This window comes from Mustelus asterias, chromosome X (assembly GCF_964213995.1).
Source record: "Mustelus asterias chromosome X, sMusAst1.hap1.1, whole genome shotgun sequence".
In the NCBI taxonomy this organism is placed as follows: Eukaryota; Metazoa; Chordata; class Chondrichthyes; order Carcharhiniformes; family Triakidae; genus Mustelus; species Mustelus asterias.
Window position 1 is genome coordinate 13,105,445 of NC_135834.1, and position 6,770 is coordinate 13,112,214.

The following is a 6,770-nucleotide window of genomic DNA, read 5'->3' on the forward strand; positions in this document are numbered from 1 at the left end:
GGCACAAGCAGTTCATTACTACTTACTTCCATGGAGCTATCAGTTATGTCGTTAGCAGGTCGATCAGGTACTCAGGTATTTTAGTACTTACAGGTTCAAAATCATTTCTTGATGGTAACACTGACGGCTGGAGCATCTCTCTACCGCTCCAGTGATCCACATGTTTATGAATAATCCCGTCCCTCCATGTCGACTGGATATGACAGGAGTCCAGTCACAGAGACAATAATTCCAGAGATTTAACTTGATCCATTCCCAAAGTTTCATATTATGGCACCATGTCATATTACGTACTTAATATGGGTTTTTTATTGTTGCAGTGGTGATGACTCATTGATGAGATCTTGAGGCTTGTGTATTTTTAAATATGAACACTTTTACTGATAGGCCTTATCTATGTACAGTTCCAAATATGATCGTGTATGGAGCTGTTCCATACAGGCTTGTTGCTTTTCCATTCACGAGGCCATTTCAGCAATCTCGTTCTGGCACGTAATCTCAGCTTCTTTCTGTTGGAATTGTTGATTCTGCTGTCACTTTGAACATTTTTACCTCTTCAGTTAATTTCTCATTGTCAAGCTTCCTTTCTTCAAACTCTTATTCTTCTGATTCAATTCTTCACTGTTCTTTTTTTCTGGTTGTTTTTTTCATGGAGTTCAGCTTATTCTACATTGTCTCATTCATTTCTCCTTCTTAACTTAATTCTGTATTTTTTTCCCCTCAAGTTTGCCGTCAGTCATTTCATCTTGTTGTTTCAATGTCTTCTCTAGGGCTTTAATTCTTTTTACTGATTTCTCTTTATGTTCAATAGTAACTGGTTCTTTCGAAGTCTTTAATTTCTGCGTTTCTTCCAAGGTAAATCCATCATGTTCTTACCGGAGATGTAACTTTCATAAATGGAATTTTCATTTCTATTTATCTTAACTTCAGCTAAACCCTTTTTGGCTTTGTGGTGAACCATCGTTGGTTCCCACTGGATAGTACTGAGCCAGGGTCTGGCCAGTACTACAAGTATGTATATATGTTGCTGTTGGGGTTAGGGATGGGTTGTTCTACTTGTTGCTGTTGGGGTTAGGGTTGGGCTGTTACACCTTGTATTATAGTTATTGTGGTATATCCCAGTCGGGCTCCACCTCCTGGGAGAGGTATAAAGGTCTCTGCTCTGTCTGGGACCCCTCAGTCTGGGATCGTGTATATAATTAGTAGCTGCCTTGTTACAGCAAATAAAAGCCTTTATTTCCTGAGCATCAAGCCTCGTGTGTGATAACGCGCATCAGGCTTCACTGTTGGTCAGGTCTGTCTCTGAAAAGGTGTTGACTTGTTTCCATTCTGCAATTTTCTTGTTGCTTTTCATTTGGTCACTTAGTGTCTTTTGGTGCCCTCCTTCCAGGGTCTTGCATTGCTTCTTCCTTGAGGTCTTCGTTACTTCTGGACCATTTTTGAGAATTGTCCTCTATCTGGGATCTTCTCCAATTTTCCTGTTCCATTGCCGTTTGTTTCTTTTTGTGGCTGCTGCTTTACGTACATTACAACATTAAATTATTACCACTTTAAATGCCTTGCCACTTTAAGAGTCTGTAGTAATCTTTCTCCCCCTCACAGGCTGTCGTTGCTCGGATACAGTTCGCTTCCCTTTGCAGGTGTATTTTGCAACAAATGTATCAATACAGGTACAGAGTGTCTCAGGCTGTTTCTTCTTTTATTCTTAAAGCTGCAGCGCTGCTTCCTAGCGCCAACCATTTAATTATGCATGCACAGAAAACACACTGGATTACTGGCGGTTGGTCTCCGATTTGCCTGCCTTGCTGTCAGTTCACTGCTCCTTGTCCGACCCCTGCTATGGCCTCTTCCCCTGCAGCCTCAGCTTTCTTGAACTCATCACCCCCAGCACCTTCAAGATCCTCATCTGAGGAAATGTGCAGCCCCTCCATCTCGTCGTCTGACAAGTCCTCCCCCATTTCCAGCGCCAGATTGTGCAGCACGCAGCAAGCCATGATGTACCATGAGACCCTCTGGAGCATTCGGCCAGATCTGTTCAGGCATTGAAATCTCTAGTGTGCTCTACCAATGCTCAGTCAGTGGCATGAGTCTCGTTGAACCTTCTCTCCACAGGAGCCTGAGGCCACCGCACAGGCATCACCAGCTGCGTCCTTTGGTCCTTTATCACTGAGGAGCCAACCCTGTGTCCTGTGTGGTGCCTCAGAGATGTTCAGGATCTGCAATCTACTCAGGATGTATAAGACATGGATGCTTCCTGGGTATTTGGCGCAAATGATGTGGAGATGCCGGCGTTGGACTGGGGTAAACACAGTAAGAAGTTTAACAACACCAGGTTAAAGTCCAACGGGTTTATTTGGTAGCAAATGCCACAAGCTTTCGGAGCGCTGCCCCTTCTTCAGGTGGAGTGGGAGTTCTGCTCACAAACAGGGCATACAGAGACACAAACTCAATTTACAGAATACTGATTGGAATGCAGTCTTTACAGATAATCAAGTCTTAACTGTTGGTGGGCACATTTCAACTCTCACGCATACATTTACCCACCAAAATATCACACGTTGGGATGCATGCCTGACATCTTGTGCAATTTCATGTTTCCAGGTCAGGTGTGCGCAAACTTTTTGTGCTACGACAACGGATGAATGAACACCGCTCGACAATCACCAGGCAAGACTGTTCTCTTCCTGTTGGGGAACACTTCAGCGGTCACGGGCATTCGGCCTCTGATCTTCGCGTAAACGTTCTCCAAGGCGGCCTTCACGACACACGACAGCGCAGAGTCGCTGAGCAGAGACTGACAGCCAAGTTCCGCACACATGAGGACAGCCTCAACCGGGATCTTGGGTTCATGTCACACTATCTGTAACCCCCACGACTTGCCTGGGCTTGCAGAGTCTCACTGGCTGTCCTGTCTGGAGACAATACACATCTCTTTAACCTGTGCTTAACCCTCTCTCCACTCACATTGTTTGTACCTTTAAGACTTGATTATCTGTAAAGACTGCATTCCAATCATTATTCTGTAAATTGAGTTTGTGTCTCTGTGCCCTGTTTGAGAGCAGAACTCCCACCCACCTGAAAGCTCCGAAAGCTAATGGCATTTGCTACCAAATAAACCTGTTGGACTTTAACCTGGTGTTGTTAAACGTCTTACTGTATTTGGCGCAAAGCCAGTTTCTCATGGCGGCAGAGCAGCTGTACATTGAGCAAGTGGTTGCCTTTCCAGATTATTTAGTGTAGTGCTTGTTGCCATGGGCCAGAAGTTTGCACACACCTGACCTGGAAACATGAAATTGCACAAGATGTCAGGCATGCATCCCAACGTGTGATATTTTGGTGGGTAAATGTATGCGTGAGAGTTGAAATGTGCCCACCAACAGTTAAGAAGCCAACTTAATTTAATTAAACAGTAATTGATTGGAACTTTACGTTGCCCAGCTGCCTTAACGATTGGCGGACGGGCCAATTGGCCAAGTGGCCTTTACATTTCAGCTGCAACCTCGATCCAGGGTGGGGTGAAAGGTAAAGGCTCAAATAAAATTCACAAATGTGTCTGGGGACTGAGATCTGTGAGGATTGTGCTGCCCAGACACTTGTGGCAGTTTTTCCACTGATATTTATTTTTCACAAGTCAGCAGCTTCCTGAGGCAGTTCCGCAATGGCTATACCCCTGAAGGGGCACATTAGAAGCGCCATCCCTCACCCACCATTTTCTCCAAACCCAACTCTCTTCCCACCTTCCCTGGCAGTGCTCAGCCTTTCACAGCATGTGTTTCACGCTAGCTGACCATTAACCGGCCATAGAGTTTTTAAATAACCATGAGTGTAGTCGATGGCACCCAGCACCTGTAGAAATCTGGCAATCTTGGCAAAGCCCAGTACTCTGGCATCCTGGCTTGTCGACATTGTCATAATCGTGGGCTTTAGTAAAAAGGACATCTGTGACCTCATGAATGCATTTGTGCGTGGACATTTGAGAGATCCTGCAAAGGTGTCCAGTGGAACCCTGGAAGGAACCACTGGCATCAAAGTTCAGAGCGGCCATTACTTTCACAGCCACTGGCAATGGATGCCCTCCCAATCCTTGTGCCACCAATTCCTGGAGAATGTGATAAATGTGAGGAACCCAATCCCAGAACATGTGGAGACACTGATGATACTAGTTCTTGCTCATGTGCAGATAAGAAATGTGAGTTCTGTAGACCCTGGGTCTTGCAAGACACCTATGCAGTGTCCCTGCGAGCCTCATCCCCTGCATCAGGAGGAGGCCCTGGTAGGCCTTGGTCTTCAGGGTATTGCTCCTTCCAATTCAGGAGCCTCTGTTGTAATCTTCTGTCTGATGGTCTCCTCTCTGCAGTTTCAATGAGAAACAGGCAAGTATCAGCATTAGTCTCCAAAGGTACATGTGTCAACATTAGTCTCCAAAAGGTCCTCTTTCTGTCAATGACTGTCTGTAAATGTGGGTTCAAGAGCTTTATTTTCGTGCGGGAAGGTACTTGCTCCCGAAATGATGGCCAGTGCATAACGTATATCAAGTTGACTTCCCCACCACCCCCAAACATGACTGACTGCTATGACATTGCTTTGGCCAGACGCTTGGAATGTGTTTCTTCCAGTCCAGGCGCTGGGATCTCCATTCACTGCACCCTAATACAACACTCTTTGGAATAAACATAAACATGAGAGAAAATGTTTGAGGCATCCCTGAGGCTTCTCCTCTGTGAACCCCCGTCTAGTGCCACATTTCTTACACACTTCTGAAGCCTGGCCGGTTGCCAAATTACTCTGTAATTCTTTATTACTCTGGGGAATTCCCAGGTTGCAAACAAGGGGTTAAAACAAGGAGATCAATCAGCACCACTTTGTGGGATTAGTCTCATATAAATGGGCATGATTGCTTCACTTTCCTGATTCCTTGCATTGTCATTGAAAGACTCCTAATATGTCTCAGCTGTGCCTCTCCTCATTTGGGAATTTATAGTTCAGTTGGGTCCTCCTTTAATTGCCACCTCCCGTACAAGTACCTGCCCTCCAATCTGCCCGCACTGATTCTCATTTTAATATTGTACTGCGTCATCATTGCAGATTGGAAGATGGTGTTGCAAACCTATTACTGCCAGACCAGCTTAGACCCTACCCGTGCATGTATGGAAACCTCTTCCATCATCTCAAAGGAGCTGAATGTTCAGCTTTCCCCTCCCTCACAGGCCTCCGATTCTTCCCCCTGTATTCCCTGGTCTCATTGGGAGTGTGGTGCATACCCATCTGCTGGCCACTGCACGTTTTGAGGTGGATGTGCCTATGCCCCAATTGGACCTCATCTCCCCATCTTGAGGCAATTTACATAGTTAAACACATACTCACGCCACAGGTTGGGATACCACACACTGCCTGTGAAAAATGCTGGGGGAATTTTCCAGCTCCCTCTGCCATCAGGATTGTACAGTCCTGACAAAAGACCACCAAATCTCCCATGGCAGGTCCAGAAAATCCTGGTCGCTGTATAAAATGCAAAACGTTCTTTCTCCAAAATGAAGTTTACACAGATGAGACTGTACCATTCGATGGGTAACATAGAGACCATTATGTAAATCATGATCATTGTTAAAACTACTTTACAAAACCATATTCGGTGGACTCCACTGTATACCTGATGGCAGCATTCAAATTCAATTTGTACTTGTTGCCCAAGAGCTGAGCCTCTTAAAAATGCTCCCAGTAACTAGTTAATTTGCAAAGCCGCAGAAACACCCTTCTCAGTGTTGAGCATTCATAAAAATAAATAATGAGCTTGGAAATGACCGCAAGTACTGGACTGGCACCATCAAGTGGCCAGAAATGACACTGCAAGAAATAAAAACAATGTATACAGGTCAGGCAGCATCTGTGGAGATAGAAACACTCAAGTTAATTTTTCAGTTCAATGACCTTTCATCTAATCAAAGGAGATTGACCTGAAACTCCATAATGTTGGGAGATGCTCCCATTCAATGCCCTGCTTCTCATTAGTATTGTGTGCAAGGTTCTCTTGCAACAAGATTGAATGCTTGCGATGAAGAATAGCACTCAATGTCTCGGAGGTGGCATTGGTCAACTTATGCAAGAGATCTCGTGTCATTAACCTGTTAAAGCAGAGGAAGGGTTTTACGGTTATGCATGCTAAAATGTGCTGGGTCAGTCTATTTCAATACCCATTGCTGGGAATGGTGACAGATACTACCATATATTACCAGTTTGTACATGTCATACTTTGAGGGATAAGCTGGTCCTTGAGGAGGAAAAATAAGTGGCTAATGTATTACCTTGCCTGCTCTGATCACATCAATCTTTTTGCAGCACTGGTCTGCCAGTGAGAGTTTGTACTCAGTACAGTGACATCTCCCTCCACATGGCTCGCGGATTATTTTGCAACTACCTCTCAGAGACCCAATAGTGTCTCACCTCTGATGAATCTCATGGAGGAGTTGGAGGTTAGTCTCATTGAAAGTGTATGCTCTTCTTCTGTGCTTCTTTGTTGTCCCCTTTGGCTAACAGATCCTCTCCTCCAGGGACAAGCATTATGAACAGACACAAAATCACATGCGCCATTACACATGCATTAGTGCAGCATCCTGACAGTTAACTTACCGATATACCCGTTGGTATCCCAGCTTGATGTTAGGATCTTCAGCTAGTATCGTATTTTTTTCCCCCGAAGGGTACCATAAGACATAGGAGCAGAATTAGGCCACTCGGCCCATCGAGTCTTCTCCGCCATTCAATCATGGCTG